Source organism: Dromiciops gliroides, chromosome 2 (genome assembly GCF_019393635.1).
Source record: "Dromiciops gliroides isolate mDroGli1 chromosome 2, mDroGli1.pri, whole genome shotgun sequence".
In the NCBI taxonomy this organism is placed as follows: Eukaryota; Metazoa; Chordata; class Mammalia; order Microbiotheria; family Microbiotheriidae; genus Dromiciops; species Dromiciops gliroides.
In genome coordinates, this window is record NC_057862.1 from 617594722 (window position 1) to 617612293 (window position 17572).

Genomic DNA, 17572 nt, shown 5'->3' on the forward strand with positions numbered 1-17572 from the left:
GATGACAGATGTTCTTCATCTTTTAAAATTTTTTTTCCTTCACATTTTTCCTTCTGTGTTTCTTATTGAGTTCAGCAAGGTGGAACAGAAAGGTTTCCTTCTCCATTCCCCCAAGTCGTCATTAATGATTCCTTTGCAGTAGATACACATGCAAATTGCTCAGAAGAAGAGCTCATAGGAGTGGATTTTGCCAGTCCAAGAGATGGACCCAGAAGGGGTAGTGGTGGAGTGTCCTGAATACATGATTATAAGCATTTTCATTTCTCCTTAAGCCTACCATCGGAACCCTCCTCCAACCTCTCAGCTGAGGACCTTTCCTCATATTTACTAAAATAAATTGTGCCTGTTTTCTGACCACTGCCTCCCTCAATCTGCCCTCCCTTATATCAGCTGCCCTTCTTTTTCTTGCCCCTTTTCCCTCCACTTGTTCCCTCCCTTCTATTTCGTGCCTATTTTCCAAGCACTATCTCTTTTTGCCTCCTCTTCATTTCATATTACTCATCTCTTCCCCTACAATCTCCTCCATCACCCTTCTCTCATATAAAATAATGACATTTCTTTTTGCCAAGCCAAACATGCACACATGATTTCATTCTTTCCCATCTTTTTCAGCAAATTGCTCTCTCTGTCATTCCTACTTTCTTACTCATCTTCAAACTCCATATCTCCTGGTTGCTTCCCTGCTACTGACAAACAAACCCATGTCTTCCTGTCCTAAAAGAAAACCCTCACTTGATCCAAGCATTCCTGCAAACCATTGCCTTATTTCTTTCCTCCTCTTTATGGCAGAACTTCTAATTACTTTTCCTACTTCCTCTTCTCTCACCATCTTCCAAACCCTCTGAACTCTGGCTTCCAGCCACATTATTCAGTCTTCATCCTTCTTTTTTTTTTTTTTTAATTTTTGCAGGGCAATGAGGGTTAAGTGACTTGCCCAGGGTCACACAGCTAGTAAGTGTAAAGTGTCTGAGACCGGATTTGAACTCAAGTCCTCCTGAATCCAGGGCTGGAGCTTTAATCACTGCACCACCTAGCTGCCCCAATGTCTTCATCATTTTTTACCTCTGTAACTCTTGGCAGTGTTGATCATGCCTCTTTCCTGGGATATTCTCTTGATTTTTTGTAGCACTGCTCTCTCCTGGTTCTCCTCCTTCCTGTCTGACCATTCCTTCTTGGTGTTCTTTGATGGAATTTCCTCTAGATTACACCCATTAACCATTAACACCCCCTCCAAGAAGCTATCCTTGAACCTTCTTCCTTTCTCCTATCTCTCTTGGTGATCTCATTGGTTCCTATGGGTTCACTTATCATTTCTAAGCACATGATCTTCAGATCCATTTATCTAGCCTTAACCTTTTTTCTGATTTCCAGTCTTGTGTCACCAACTGCCTATTGGACATCTCAAACTGGATGTCCTGTAGATATCTCAAATTCAACATGGCCAGGGGGCAGCTAGGTGATGCAGTGAAGAAAGCACCAGTCCAGCATTTAGGAGGACCTGAGTTTGAATCTGGCCTCAGACACTTGACACTTACTAGCTGTGTGACCCTAGGCAAGTCACTTAATCCTCATTGCTCTGAAAAAAAAATTCAACATGCCCAAAACTGAGCTCATTATCAAAGTTCTCCCTTCTTCCAGACTTCTATATTATGTACAGGAGCACTTCCTTTTTACCTCTTCATCACCTTCAATCCCTTTCTCATATTTACTCCTTGTAAGCAATCTGCTGTCACATCTTGTCATTTTCACCTTAACAACAGCTCTCATATACATGCTCTTCTCTTGCCTCATACATCTACTACCTTAACACAGGCTCTTAATTATCTCACACTTGATCTATTGCAGTAGCCCTCTGGTTGGCCTTAAGTCCCTCCCTACTCCAATCCCTCCTCCACTCAGCTGCAAAAGTGATCTTTATAAAGCACAGGACTGACCATCTCTTCCCTTATTCAGTAAATTTCAGTGGCTCTATTATCTCCACAATTGAATATACATTTCTTGGTTTGGCATTGGAAGGCCTTCAAAACATGGTTTCTTCTTACTTTCCTATCTTCTCATACCTAACTTCCTTGTGTGTAGTCCATCCAGCTCATTGGCTTTTTGCTCATTCACTCATTTCCAGATTCCATGGCTTTTCACTGTCTGTCCCACATTCATGGAATGGTTTCTCTACTTACTTACCTCCATCTCCTGGCTTCCCTCAAGATTCAGCTCAAATCCTACTATCTGCAAGAGGACTTTCCTAGTCCTTTTAACTGCCAATAACCTTCCCTTTGAAATAACCTCCCATTTACACTGTACATATCTCCTATGTACATGATCATTTGCATGTGGTCTTCCCCATTAGAATGTGAACTACCACGAGGTAGGTAGGACTCATGTTTTTGCCTTTTCTGTATTCCTAGCACCTGGTATATAGTAAATACTGAATTGGCATTCCTGAGTGATGGAGAAGCCCAGGAAAGCTCCATGTACTGATGACATGGTTGAGGAGTTCTTGAACCCCTGGCTCCTAATTAGGGGCAGGGAGGCAGAGACTATTTCCCAGAAAGGGCCATGCCAGAATCTAGCATTCTAAGAAGAGAAAAGAGATATATTGGGCAGTATTTTCTCGGGGATTGCCTTATATTCTGGACCACATCTAACTCAGGCCACCTCAGTGATTCAGAGTGAGAATGCAATCAAACACTCAGGGATCATAAAATGCAATAAAAATAACTTTATCTGTAGCAAAGGATAAAAAGGATGCAACTCCTAAGGCTAAAAAGATAGAAATTCGAATAAAATGGCTATGTCCCTCCCCCTTCTGATTCACCTATAATATAATTAAAGTAACATTATTCATAAGAGATTAAAAGAACATGATACTAAAAAAAAGAACATGATATTTAAAGATAAAAAGAATATTGGCATAGATAAAACACTATTTCTCTCTGCCTTAATAGTCACCACACCAGCTGTCCATTCCAGCTCAAAAATGCATTCTCTGCTAACAAATCTGATACTGATTCCCCATAGACTGGGTCTTTTAGGCCTTGGTCAGTAAGGAAGCCAAACCAATGATGATCCTGAGAACAGCATCCCAATCTTGTTCATGGGAAACCAGACCCACCTATATAAAACAGGCATCGCTCCTATCATAAACTACCCCTTATTGGCAACTTGCCCAAAATGTTCTAGGTGAACCTTCCACCATTAAAATAATCTTGAAAGAGTTCTAGTGTAAGTAGCTCTGGAAGAGGAGCTTAGTACAAATAGTAAATATATATACAACATTGGAGGATTGATGGGAAAACCCAGCAAATATGATGGTGGTGGGCCCAACCTCAGACCTTCTTTGAGGTAAAATGGGAATCCTGAACAGATGTAATAGTGTAAAACATCCCATATATTCTGTCAGGGTTTTGATTGTGGTGGTCATACTAGCTAGCATGATAATAATGTGAACATATATTTACATGTTTATACGTTTTTCTGATCCACTGTGCCACCTAGCTTCCCCTAACATGCTCTACATATATTAACTATTATTATTCCTGCTTTACAGATGAACAAAATGAGGGAGCAAGAAACTAAGGGACTTGTCCAGGGACATACAACAGGATTTGAATTCATATATTCCTGACTCCAAGTTCTACATTCTATGCAATTTATCTCCTAGAGACCACCCATCTGCCACTGTGACAGTCTTTTTTTTTTTTTTCAGGACAATAAGGGTTAAGTGACTTGCCCAGGGTCACACAGCTAGTTAAGTGTCAAGTGTCTGAGGATGGATTTGAACTCAGGTCCTCCTGAATCCAAAGCCAGTGCTTTATCCACTGCGCCACCTAGCTGCCCCCAATGGTGACAGTCTTAAGAGGCGCTTCAATACCATATCCTGAGTGAGTATCAACTCAGTCAGGGCAAATTTCTTGCCCCGAGATGGGGGAAATAGGTCAATATAATCAATTTGCCAGTCAGCCAGATTGAAAATTACACGGGATTATGTCATATTAATTTTTCAAAGGTGGACAATTCATTGACATGAAAGGGTCTTTCCCTCTATTGTGTTTCCTAAAACTTAATTGAGTGGACTGGACCCTGACTTTTTAAAAGAGTGATCTCCCACTCCCCATCTCTCATATGAGCTACTATCCAATCTCAAAGCCTTTGCCCCTGGGACTTCATCCAGCTCATGGAACAATACACCATTAATATGTGGTTTAAGTCAGTGCCCTCAGGAAGTCGGGCCTCTTTTAGGTCTTTGCCCACAAAACTGTGGCACTATAACGGACAACTCAAATAACTCTTAGGAATGAGGACAAAGACATATTGGACTCCTACATGGGCAAATGCAAATGGTTTCTGACAGGTTTCAGTCATGGAAAGACAGGAAAAAAACATGGCAAAGTCAGTCATCCATATCACTTGCCTGGGGTCAGGGATATCATGTTGACAAGGTCAGGATTGGTCTGGATAATTGGCATAAAAACTTCACTCAGTTCCTGAGGATCTACTGTAAGCTGCCAGATAACACCTGCCTTCTTTTAACACACTGTGTTATTAAAAGGAAAGTTTGCATAACAAAGTCAGTGGGTCAACAAGCATTTATTAAGCACTTTCTACATGTCAGCCATTGTGTTAAGTGGTGAGGATTCAAATGCAGGGGAGGGGGGGGGATGCCTCTGCTCTTTTAAGTTGCTTACATGTGAATGAGGGAAGACAATATTTAAAAGAAAGCTGGAAAGGGAAGGGAGGGAGAAAGTACTCAGTGCTGAGAATGATGGAGAAGCCCAGAGGAGTGTAGCCAGGTAGGAAATTAAGAGAGCGTTGATCCGGCTGCCCTCCTTAATTGGAGGTTCTGGGAGGAGCCCTCTAATCTGAATGAGGGTCCCCAGGTCGGAGGCTACTTCTGAGATATGAAAGCCATCATCCTTTATCTAGGAAGGAAATGTCCTTTACCCCTTCATCCTAGGAACTGAAATGGTTTCATATTAACTTGATATGTTGATTCAGACAACTTCAAAATCTTCCATATAAACCTACTCCCAGGGACAGCTAGGTGGTGCAGTGGATAAAGCACCAGCCCTGGAGTCAGGAGGACCTGAGTTCAAATCCGGCCTCAGACACTTGACACTTACTAGCTGTGTGACCCTGGGCAAGTCACTTAAGCCCCATTGCCTCACCAAAATAAAAACAAAAAAACAAACAAAAAATTAAACCTGCTCATGAGAACTAGCATAGAAACTACTGCCAGTTCCTATAGAGTTATTGACTCCTAATATTCGTGCCCATGATACATCCCTCCTGATTAAGCACTACAACTGAGTCCCAAACAGGAGATCTTTCACCCACATTTACCTGAGAAGGGGTATTCCTTCAGGGGCATTTCCCTCAACGTCCCTGATGGGACGTGAGGCACCTCTACCTGAGGTTGTCCTGGAATAATGATACTTGGGCACTGGTATCTAGCAATACCTTTCTGTATTCGGTACCCTCTTCCCTCAACAGCAACAGTGACTCAGACAAATGGTATCTGGTGACCCTGCAGTCCTGAAGTAAGAATAATTTAAGTCTGAGGAAAACCTTGTCCTAAGGGAAGGTAGGTGGATAAAAAAAAAATGTTGGATAACTGAATAATCATGTGACATGGGATTTTACGGGATATTGTAAATTTTGGCTGAGTAGAAAGACCTTTGTTACGCTAGTCTTGAATATCTTATTTCATTTCTGTTAACACCTTCATAGGCTGACCATCTATCATCTCCTTATCAGTTCCATGTTTCAGAACTATACCCAAAGCTCTTTATGAGAAAGTATTGTTATCATCTACATACCCAACATGGTGGTAAGCACTGTGCCTCTTCTCATCATACCCAGAGCATTTATGTGGAGGGTCTTATGAGCCTAGACTGCTTCTGGGACGGCCACCATCTCCCACTCAGACTTAACCAATTGATCTATCCAGAACTGTGTGGTATTCTAATTAGGAAGGTAAATAGCTTAACCTTTCATGCCTTTTGGATAGGTCTTTCCCTCCAAAAGTTGCATCTAATCATATTCAAAGCAGGCTAGTAAGAATGAATGGGGAGGCAGGTAGGTGGTATAGTGGATAAAGCACCAGCCCTGGATTCAGGAGGACCTGAGTTCAAATCTGATCTCAGACACTTGACACTTACTAGATGTGTCACCCTGGGCAAGTCACTTAACCCTCATTGCCCTGCAAAAGAAAGAAAGAAAGAAAGAACAAAGAAAAGAAAAGAAAATCTAAGAATTTGGGGGCAGCTAGGTGGCACAGCAGATGGAGTGCTGGCCCTGGATTCAGGAGGACTTGAGTTCAGATCTGGCCTCAGACACAACACTTGCTGGCTGTGTGACCCCGGGCAAGTCACTTAACCCTCATTGACCTGTCAAAAAAAAAAAAAAAAGAATGAATGGGAGGTGACATAATTCCAGTCTTCCAACTCCATCTTTTTAAAAATTTGACCCTGTCTCTTGCTCTCTCTCATTGTGAAACCAACTCTAGAGGGAATTTATGGTTCCTCCCACCCTTTCACTTGACTTTGCGAGAACAAATCTTACATAAGTTCTTTGAGCTGATGGAACCCTGTGACTAAGAAATCTGACTTGCATTCATTCATTCATTAGATCAAATCCCAATAAACTATTAAGCAGTTTGCTGTTTAAATTTCTTGTGCAGCTTCTCAAATTTCTTGATAGTGAAAGTTTGCTCACCCTTAGACTCCCCTATGGAAGAAGTCATTCCTTGGCAGGTAATATCTGTGTGTGTGTGTGTGTGTGTGTGTGTGTGTGTGTGTGTGTGTGCGCGTGTATGATGGGGATTAGTAATAAAATAATCTCAATACTTTTTTTACTCCCTGCTAAAGTTCCCAGTCCTCATCAATCACTCCTGATCCTGTTCTCTGCCCTTATAAACTTAATATCAACAAGGTTTAACACATTCTAAGGAAAAAGCATCCAGGTCAGAGATCATTCTTTCTATTCTGTTAGTCTCTGCCCCCATTAACACTGCCCATTTACACTGTACTAAATTCTCTGCCCTAAAGGCACAGTTCTTAAAGATAGTAAAACTTCATGTCTGCTTCTAATTGCCTGATAGATAAGGCAATTTATCTTCATTTTCATCACACAGTAATCCAGCTTTTCTAAAGCCAACAATGAAAGCCAAGGAATGTTTGATTTTGCTTTTTTTCTACTTTCCCTGCCAAACTCCTTAAGCATCCATTGTGCTCACCTTACAGGGTTAACAAGAACAGCCTTCTTTTCCCAATGAAAGGGAGCCTCAAAATGCTTTGGCCACCAGATCGACCCTATATATGTCTATCCTATCGCCCAAGGGCCCCTTTCTTCCCTTTCAGCCTTCCCTCACATCAAGAATGAATTTAACCATGAAGCCATTGTAAAATACCCTTGCAAACCACAGTAAATATTCTGGGTTAGACCAATCTTACACCAAGATAGTGATTCGGGTTTGGGGTCACAATGTAATGAATCACTTCAGGACCATATAATGTAATAAAAATACTCTCCTAACGAAAAAAGGATAAAAAAGATCTAATTACTAAGTATGAAAAAATAAGAATTCACCAATGATGAATTATACTCCCCACATCTTGAAAGAGTATTGATGAATTAAATGTACAAAATGAGACATACCTTTCTTGCCATGGTCAATAAGTGAAGAGTTTTGCTTATTCGTATTTATTTATTACAAGGGAGGACATTTTAAAAATTAAAATTTTGTTTCTTCCTTTATGAAGAAGTTATATTAATAGTAATATAAAAAAAGAAAAGAAAGTATTATTGAAACTTTACATGATAAAATGCATAGATGGTAGCAGAAAGAAGTTCAGAAAGATAAAGACAAATAAAACAGTATTGAAGTTACTATATTAAATACATTATATACTTTAAAAACCTAGTTGTGCATAATTGTGACAGTTTAATATACAATTCTCTTTTTCTGTTCTTTGCATATGAAAATGATCACATATGTAATGGAATACTATTGTGCTGTAAGAAATGATGAGCAGGGGCAGCTAGGTGGCGAAGTGGATAAAGCACCATCCCTGGATTCAGGGGGACCTGAGTTCAAATCTGGCCTCAGACACTCGACACTTACTAGCTGTGTGACCCTGGGCAAGTCACTTAACCCCCACTGCCCCGCAAAAAAAAAGAAATGATGAGCAGGCAGATTTCAGAGAAACCTGGGAGGACTTATATGAACTGATGCTGAGTGAGATGAGCAGAACCAGGAGAACATTGTACACAGTATCAACAACATTGTATGTCGATCAACTGTGATAGATTTGACTCTTCTCAGCAATACAATGGTCCAAGATAGTTCCAAAGGACTCATGATGGAAAATGCTCTCCAAATCCAGAAAAAAAGAACTATGGAATCTAGATACAGATTGAACCATATTATTTCTACTATTTTTTTTGTTTGTTTTTTGAAGTTTTTCCCTTTTGCTCTGATTCTTCTTTCATAGCATGACTAATGCAGAAATTGTACATATATAACCTATATCAGATTGCTTGCTGTCTTGGGGAGGGGGGAGGGAGGGGAGAGGGAGAAAATTTGAAACTAGAAATCTTATAAAAACAAATGTGGAAAACTATCTCTACATGTAACTAGAAAATAATAAAATACCTTTATGATAAAAAAGAAAATAATCATGTTTGTTGATGTTTGTAAAGTTGATACAAAAAAGGAAAAATAACTTTTAAAAACAATGAATGTTAATATGTTGCTTTAAGCATTTTCTTTTATTTTATTTGCAGGGAAATGAGGGTTAAGTGACTTGCCCAGGGTCACACAGCTAGTAAGTGTCAAGTGTCTGAGGCTAGATTTGAACTCAGGTCCTTGTAGGTCCATGAACTCCAAAGTTTGTTTTCTGAAAAGAGTCCAAACCACATAGTGAGCATTTGAATCTAGGAAGGACTGTGTAAGATTCTAATGGAGCCCTATGGATTTATGGGAATGTCAGAGTATTGACCTACATTTTCTTTCTAAGAGTAGTAAAAACCATGAAGTGCAAATCAGTTACATAATTTCTAGGATCCTGATGAAAAAGTGGGAATCATCAAAGAGGGAATAGATAGGATGTCTTGATTGCTCATGGGCTTTTGTTATTACTTTAACTTTTTTATATCTATTTATGGGCTCCTCAGAATCCCTTGTGCCTTTTGCAATTTGTTTCAGATAAAATAAAGGATATCCTTTTCCATGCATGCATATTTTATATGGGAGGAAGAAAAAGTCAGATTATTAATGGCTTTAAACCCCAAACAGAGGATTTTATATTTTATTCTGGAGGTGATAGGGAATCACTAGAATTTATTAAGTAGGGGAAGGAAGAGAAATGGTCAGACCTGTGCTTTAGAAAGATCTATTTGACAGCTGAGTGAAGGATGGAATGGAGTGGGGAAAGATTGAAGGCAGAGACTAACAAGAAGGTATTGCAGCAGTATGAGCATGAGGTAATGAGGGCCTACAGCATGATAGTGTCAGTGTTGAAGGAGAGAAAGAGGCCTATACAAGTTATATTATGAAGATAAAAGCAACAGCACTTGGCACACAGTTTCGATATAGGATGTGAGAGAGTGAAGAATGAAGAATGTTGTGTTGGTTTTGAGCCTGGATAACCGGGAGGATGGTGGTACCCTTGAAGTAACAGGAAAATTTGGAAGAGGGGAGCTGCTGGATGGTAATGATGAGTCTAGCTTTGGACATATTTGTTGAGTTTGAGATGTCTACAGGACATCCAATTCAAGATACCCAATGGGTAGTTGGAGATATGAGTATAGAAGATAAGAAAGAAGGTAAGGCTGGATAAATAGATTTGAAATCATCAGCAGAGAGATGATAATCCATTGTAGCTGGTAAGCTCAACAAATAGAGTGGCATAGAAGAAGAGAAGAAGGATCAGGTCAGAGTCCTGGACAAAAGATGCAGAAAAGGAAACTGAAGAGTAGTGAACATAAAGGTAGGAGAACTAGTAGTGTCATAAAAGCCTAGAGAGAAGAATACCAAGGAGTAGGGGTGATTGATAGTGTCAAAAGCTGCAAAAAGTTCATGAAGAATGAAGATTGAGAAAAGACCTTTAAAGTCAAGATGGTGGAGAAGAGGCAGTAAACATCTGAAATTTCCCAAGATTACCCTCCAAACAACTTTAAGATAATGTTAAGTCATATTCTGGAGCTGCATAGCCAGCAAAAGGTCAAGGTGAGACATTTTTTTTCCATCTGAAGACAACTTAGGAGTTCTGAAGGAGAGATCTGTTACACCGGGGTGGAGGCTGGCCCAGCATCAAAGCAGTGGGAGCTCTCAGCCCAGCGATTGTATTGGGCTTGGACAACTGATCAGAAAGACAGTATAAGGGACCTGGAGCTGAAACTGGGTGAAGGACTGTGTACTGTGTGGCAAGTTCATTGCCCATACGCAATTCTGGATCACAGTGTAAGGGTGGAAAGGAGTGCTTATGATTAGTCACAAGGGAACAAAAACCTTGGTCACAGTTGCAGGGGAGTGATGACTACTAGTGTTTACAGCTACAAGGGAGGAGCGGTCCTTCCTAGATAAAGACCAGATTGCAGACCATCAGAATATTGACCAATCTCTACCAGAATAACATTAGGTTAGAAGTACTGAAAACTTGCAGTCCCCCAGAACTAGCTATAAAAAGACAGCTCAAAAAAGCCTGAAGTTTGGGATGGCTCCTCCCTACCCCAAAATGAGCAGAGCCTAACTTTAACATAAAATTCAAAGTAAGAAATAGGTTGGGAAGATGAACAAAGAAACAAAAAAGAAACTGATAATAAAACTACTATGGTGGCAGGGAAAATGAAGACATAAATTCAGAAGAAGACAACAACATGAAACAGACACAAGTAAAGCTTCAAAAATAAAGGTAAATTGTATACAAGTCCAACAAGAATTCCTGGAAGGATTAAAGAAAGAGATAAGAGTGCCAAGGGAAAAATTAGGAAAAGAAATGAGTGATGCAAGAAAATTCTTGAAAGCTTGTTAAAAGAAGCACAAAAATACTGAAGAAAATAACACCTTGAAAAACAGAAGTGGATAAACAGTAAGAGGCACAAAAATTCGCTGAAAAAAAGAACTCCTTAAAAAACAGAATGGGTCAAAAGGAAGGTAAAAGCCTCACTGAAAACAATTACATCTTAAAAATTAGAATAGGGCAAATGGAAGCTAATGACTCCATGGGATATGCCTTAGAAAATAGATTGAGGAGTGATAATTTAATAATTATTGGACTATCTGAAAGCCATGAATTAAAAAGAGCCTAGACATTATGTTTCAAGAGATTATAATGAAAAAAACTGCCCTGATATATTAGATTTAGAGGATAAAATAGAAATTGAAAGAATCCACTGCTCACTTCCTGAAAGAGATCCCAAAATAAAAACTCCTAAGAACATTATAGTCAAATTCCAAAGTTAGCAGGTCAAGGAGAAAATGTTTCAAGCTTACAAAAAGAAAGCATTCAAATATCATGGAGCCACAGATTTAGCAGCTTCCACATTAAAGAAGCATAGGGCTTAGAATATAATATTCCATAAGGCAGAGGAGCTAGAATTACAACCAATAATAACTTACCCAACAAAATTAAGTATAATCCTTCAGGGAAAAATGGATATTCAATGAAATAGAGAACTTTTAAGCATTCCTCAGAAAAAGACCAGAGCTCATTAGAAAAATTTGATATTCAAACACAGGGCTCAAGAGAAGCATAAAAAGGTAAACATGAAAGAGAAATCATAAGGGACTCAATAAAGCTAAACTATTTACATTCCTATATGTGAAGATTATCATGTAACTAACAAGAACATTATCATTATTAAATGATAAATTTAGAAGTACAGTAAGACTCCACATAAACAGAGGGTATGGAAATGACTCACTTATGTTGGGATGATCTAAAAAAATAATGGATAGGTAAAAAAGAGTTATGCATTAGGGGATAAAAGGGGAAGGGAGAGGTAGAATGGGGAAAATTATCTCACATAAAAGAGGGACCCAAGGAAGAGATTTAGAAAGGAAAGAAAAATTGGGGGTGGGGCAACGCTTGACCCTCCCTCTCATTGGAATTGGTTCAGAGGGAAGAATATACATATGTATATACATACATACATACATACACATATACATAAATGCATACATGCATACATATACATACACACTCAGTTGGATGTAGATATTTATCTTACTCAATAGGAAAGTAGAATGGGAAAGGGATAAGAGAAAGAAACAGAGTGATAAAAGGGAAGATGGAATAAGAGGGGCAGTAGGAGGGATGTCAGAGAGAGAGAGAGAGAGAGAGAGAGAGAGAGAGAAGGATATATAGAAGAAAATAGAATGGAGGGAAATACACAGCTAGTAATCATAATTGTGAATGTGAATGGAATAAACTCTCCCATAAAATGGAAGTGAGTAGGGGCAGCTAGGTGGCGCAGTGGATAAAGCACTGGCCCTGGATTCAGGAGGTCCTGAGTTCAAATCAGGCCTCAGACACTTGACACTTACTAGCTGTGTGACCTTGGGCAAGTCACTTGACCTTCATTGCCCTGCAAAAACAAACAAACAAACAAATAAACAAATAAACAAACAAACAAACAAACAAATAAATAAATAAATAAATAAAATGGAAGTGGGTAGCAGAATGAATTCGAAACCAAAATTCAACAGTATGTTCTTTACAAGAATTATATTTGAAACAGAAACACATATGCAAAGTTCAAATAAGGAGTTGGAGCAGAATCTATTATGCTTCAGGGGAGGTTAAAAAAAGAAGTAGTAATCATGATCTTAAAAAATGGAAAAGCAAAAATAAAAATAATTAAGAGATAACGAGGGAAATTACATATTGCTAAAAGGTACCCTAAACGATGAAGTTATGTCAAAAAATTGTAGAACAAGTTTCACTGATAAAAGCCTTATTTCTCAGATATAGGGGACTGAGTCAAATTTATAAAAGACAGTCATTGCTCAATTAATAATGGTCAAAGGATATGAACAGTAAGTTTTCAGAAAAAGAAATCAAAGCTATCTATAATCATATGAAAAAATGATCTAAATCATTAATGATTAGATAAATGTAAATTAAAACTACTCTGAGGTATCACCTCACACCTATCAGATTGTTAACACAACAGAAAAGGAAAATGACAAAGCCTGGTTGGGATGTAGAAAAATTGGGATACTAATGCATTGTTGTTGGAATTGTGAACTAGAACAATAATTCTGAAGAACAATTTGGAGCTATTCCCAAAGAGATATAAAACTGTGCATACTCTTTGATCCAGTTATAATACTACTAGGTTTGCATCCCAAAACATTAAAAAAAAATGGACCTATAGGTACAAATATATTTATAGCAGCTCTTTTTGTGGTGGCATAGAATTGGAAATTGAGGGTATGTCCATTGCTTGGGGGAATTACTAAATAAGTTGTGGTAGTTATTTATATCCAGTGCCCCCTAGTATAGGGTGATAGATTCAGAGTTAAGAAGACTTGAATTCAAATATAGCCTCATGACCCTGGGCAAAGTAAAAGTATATTTTAAAAAATGAAAAACTTCTGTCTTACTTTCTTCACACATAAAATAGGTATTTTACTTACCTCCAGGTATGGGATAAAATGAAATAATTATAAAGTGCTCTGCAAACCTTAATGCATTATATAAATACTACCAATAATAATGGTGATGATGATGATAACAATAAATATATTAAATTTCTGGGTAGCCCACAAAACTTAAGTCTTTTAAAATTCTTATTCATGAACTACATTTATGCATACCTTGGCATTGATGTTACTGAATATTAAAGCATATATTAATTTAATTTGGATTTCTTCTTTTCTTTCTTTCTTTTTTTTTTTGGCGGGGAAATGGGGGTTAAGTGACTTGCCCAGGGTCACACAGCTAGTAAGTGTCAAGTGTCTGAGGCTGGATTTGAACTCAGGTGTTCCTGAATCCAGGACCAGTACTTTATTCACTGCGCCACCTAGCTGCCTCCTTTTATTAAGTTTTTTTATTAAGAAGAATTTTTATTAAGTTTTATTAAGAAGAACTTTTATTAAGTTCTTCATAGTCCAACTCTTTCTATTGTAAGTGTACCCTGTAGTATTTTTGTTTTATTACAAATGAACTTCATTTTTTTATCTGTGTCTATTCATTTTATAACTTGATCGTCATAGTGCTAAATCTGGAGAGTAATTTGAGTTATATCATCATTTTTACAACATTGGTAGGGTCCAGTTATGAATATTGAATATCTTTCTAATAATGCACTTTTTCATTTCTCATTGATAATATTTATATTTTGAGATCTGGTACTGCTATTTCCATATATTTTTTTAAATTTTCCCATTGTTTACCTTAAAATTCTTGGATTTTCATTCATCCAGATGGATATTATTAATACTTTTTCTACCTCTATATTGTTATCCTTTCATAATTTGATTGATATGGCACTAAATAAATAGACTTATGTAATATTGTCACTTTTATTATGCTAGTCCTGCCTACACATAAGTAACTTTTCATTATTCAAGTCTATTTCTTATAAAAAGATTGTTTTGAAGTTGTATTCATATGGTTCTTTTATGAGCCTTAGTAGATAGACTCCTGAATATTTTATACATAATGTAGTTACTTTAAATGATATTTTCCTATTTTTCTTTCTATGTCATCCTACTGTGTTTTGTTGTAAACATACTAAAAATTGGAAGATTTGTCTGGTTTTGTTTTTTATCCTGCATATTTGCCAAAGTTATTAATTGTTTCAATCAATTTTTAAGTTGACTCTTTTGGAGTATCTACATAAACCATAATATCATCTACAAAAGTGATAGTTTGTTTCATTTTTTCCTATGCTTATTCCCTCCATTTCTTTTTCTTGTCTTATTGCTATACCTAGATTTTCTAGAAATTTATCAAATAATTATGACGACAGTGCATATGCTTACTTTTTACCTGATGTTATTGGAAAAGACTTTGTTAATCACATAGGCTAGCTTTTAGTTTTAGGTAGATACTATTTACTATAAAAGATATTTCTAAAGTTTTTACTGTTTTTAATAGAAATGGATGGGCTTTAAAGGCTCTTCTGCATCTTTTGTTACATTCATGTGATTTTTATTGTTCTTGTTAGGAATATGTTTTGTTATGGACATGGGTTTTGTTTTATTTTTTTGAAGGGCAATGAGGGTTAAGTGACTTGCCCAGGGTCACACAGCTAGTTAAGTGTCAAGTGTCTGAGCTGGACTTGAACTCAGGTCCTCCTGAATCCAAGGCCAGTGCTTTATCCATTGAGCCACCTAGCTGCCCCTGTTATGGACATGTTTTTTCTAATATTGAACCAACCATATTGAACCATGTGTAGAGTATAATCCTTTTAATATGCTGGTGTAGCCTCTTTGCTAATATTTTATTTATTTAAAATTTCTGTGCCCATGTTCATTAGATTTATTGGCCTACAGTTTTCTTTTTTGTTTGTTTTGTCTCTCAGCCAACAAGCATTAATTAAATGCCTACTCTGTGCAATATACTATGGTAAGCACCAGGGCTGCAAAGAAAGGCAAAAACACAGTTCTTCCTCTCAAGGACCTCACTTTCTAATGGAAGACAACATGAAAACCACTATGTACACATATTATAGAGTACATAGGAATTAATCTCAGAGGAAAGGCAAGGAAAAGGGGGAGGGGACCAGAAAAGACCTTCTGAAGAAGGTGAGATTTGAATTGAGTCTTAAGGTAAGTCAGGGAAGCCAACAGATGGAGATGAGTGAGAGCATTTCAGGCAATGAAGGACAGCAAGTGAAATGATGGAGTATCATGTGCAAATAACAGCAAAAAGGCCAGTGTCACTAGATCAAATAGTATATGAAACACTAGAAAGTTAGGATGAATGTTAAATGTCAAAGAATTATGTATTTGTTACTAGTGTTAATATGGAACCACTGAAGTGTGTTGAGGTGAGATGGGGGTAATATGGTCAAAACAATGGTTTAGGAAAAGCACTTTGACAGCTGAGTGGAAGATGTGGGGCGTGTAGAGAAACTTGAAGCTGGAAGACCAACCAACAGGTAATTACAATAATCTAGGCATGGATACCATCAGGGGGGTATCTACGTGAGTAGAGTGAAAGGAACATATAGGAGATATGTTATAAATGATAAAACTTGGCAACAGATTGCATATGTGATGTGAGTGTAAGAGAGGAGTTAAGGATGATAATGCGGAGTTGGTGAACCTGGTTGACTAGGAGTGTGTCTTCCCCTTTTAGGTACATTTGGTCTGTTTCCTCATCTTTCAAATGGGGATAATAATGGTAGCTGCCTTTTAAGATTTATGTATGGATTAAATGAGATAATTGTAAAACATTTAGCACAGTGCCTGACACATAGTAAGTGCTATATAAATACTAGGCATTATCATCATCATCATCGTTGTCATAATCATTGCTATTAAGACTTAAATATTTCACAGAATTCCTATTTTTGTAGATTGTGTAAAATTGTAATTATTCTTTGAATATGGAAAAAAACTTGTCAATTTATCAGGTGGCTTGTTTAATTTTTCTGAGACTAGGATATTTAAATTCTCAATGTCTTATTCTGTTAATTGTGTTGTTTAAAAATCTAAACGTGGGTTCTAATCTGTTCCCCCAGTTTTGGGGAAAACTGGCTAAAATCACTGGTAAATTCACCAAGAATTTAGGCTTTTAAGGATTTATTAAAGCTTGGATCTATTTGGTATAGCCAGAGAGACAGAAACCTTTCTTTTCCTAACAGCCCACGTAAAATTCTGCCACAATGCCAATGTCTCAAACCAAAAGAGGAAGATCCCCTCTGCCAGCATCAGCTTCCTACTTCCTGTCCTCCTCCCAGAAATGGGAGGTTCTTCAAGTTGATTGGCTGAGAGTGGTCTCCTGTTGATGTAGCAGTCCATAGCCTCTGAGAACACTCAGTCTCAGGGTTGGCTAAATTTAAAATCTAATCATCTTTAAGTGGGTACTTAGTAGTTCCTCATTCACACCCAATTCAAACACTACTAAGTCTGTGTTTGATTTAGTAGTCAAACCAATGGTAGACACATTTGGGTGTCTACCAAATTCCATTATTTTAACACATAATCTATATATTTAATTTTTTACTCATCCATTTAGTTTTTTGTTTGTTTGTTTTTGCAGGGCAATGGGGGTTAAATAACTTGCCCAGGGTCACACAGCTAGTAAGTGTCAAGTGTCTGAGGCCGGATTTGAACTCAGGTACTCCTGAATTCAGGGCCAGTGCTTTATCCACTGTGCCACCTAGTTGCCCCCATCCATTTATTTTAAATTGTCAGTTTTGTCGTCCTATAATTGGACAAAATCATTTCTAAAAATTTCTATTATTTCTTAATTTGTTATGATTTCTTTTTTTTTTCATTTTAATACTAGCACTTTAGTTTCCTATTCATTTTCTCAAAGCATATTAGCTAATGATTTATCTATTTTATTTTTCTTCATTAAGTCAAGTTCATGGCTTAATTTTATTAATTCTA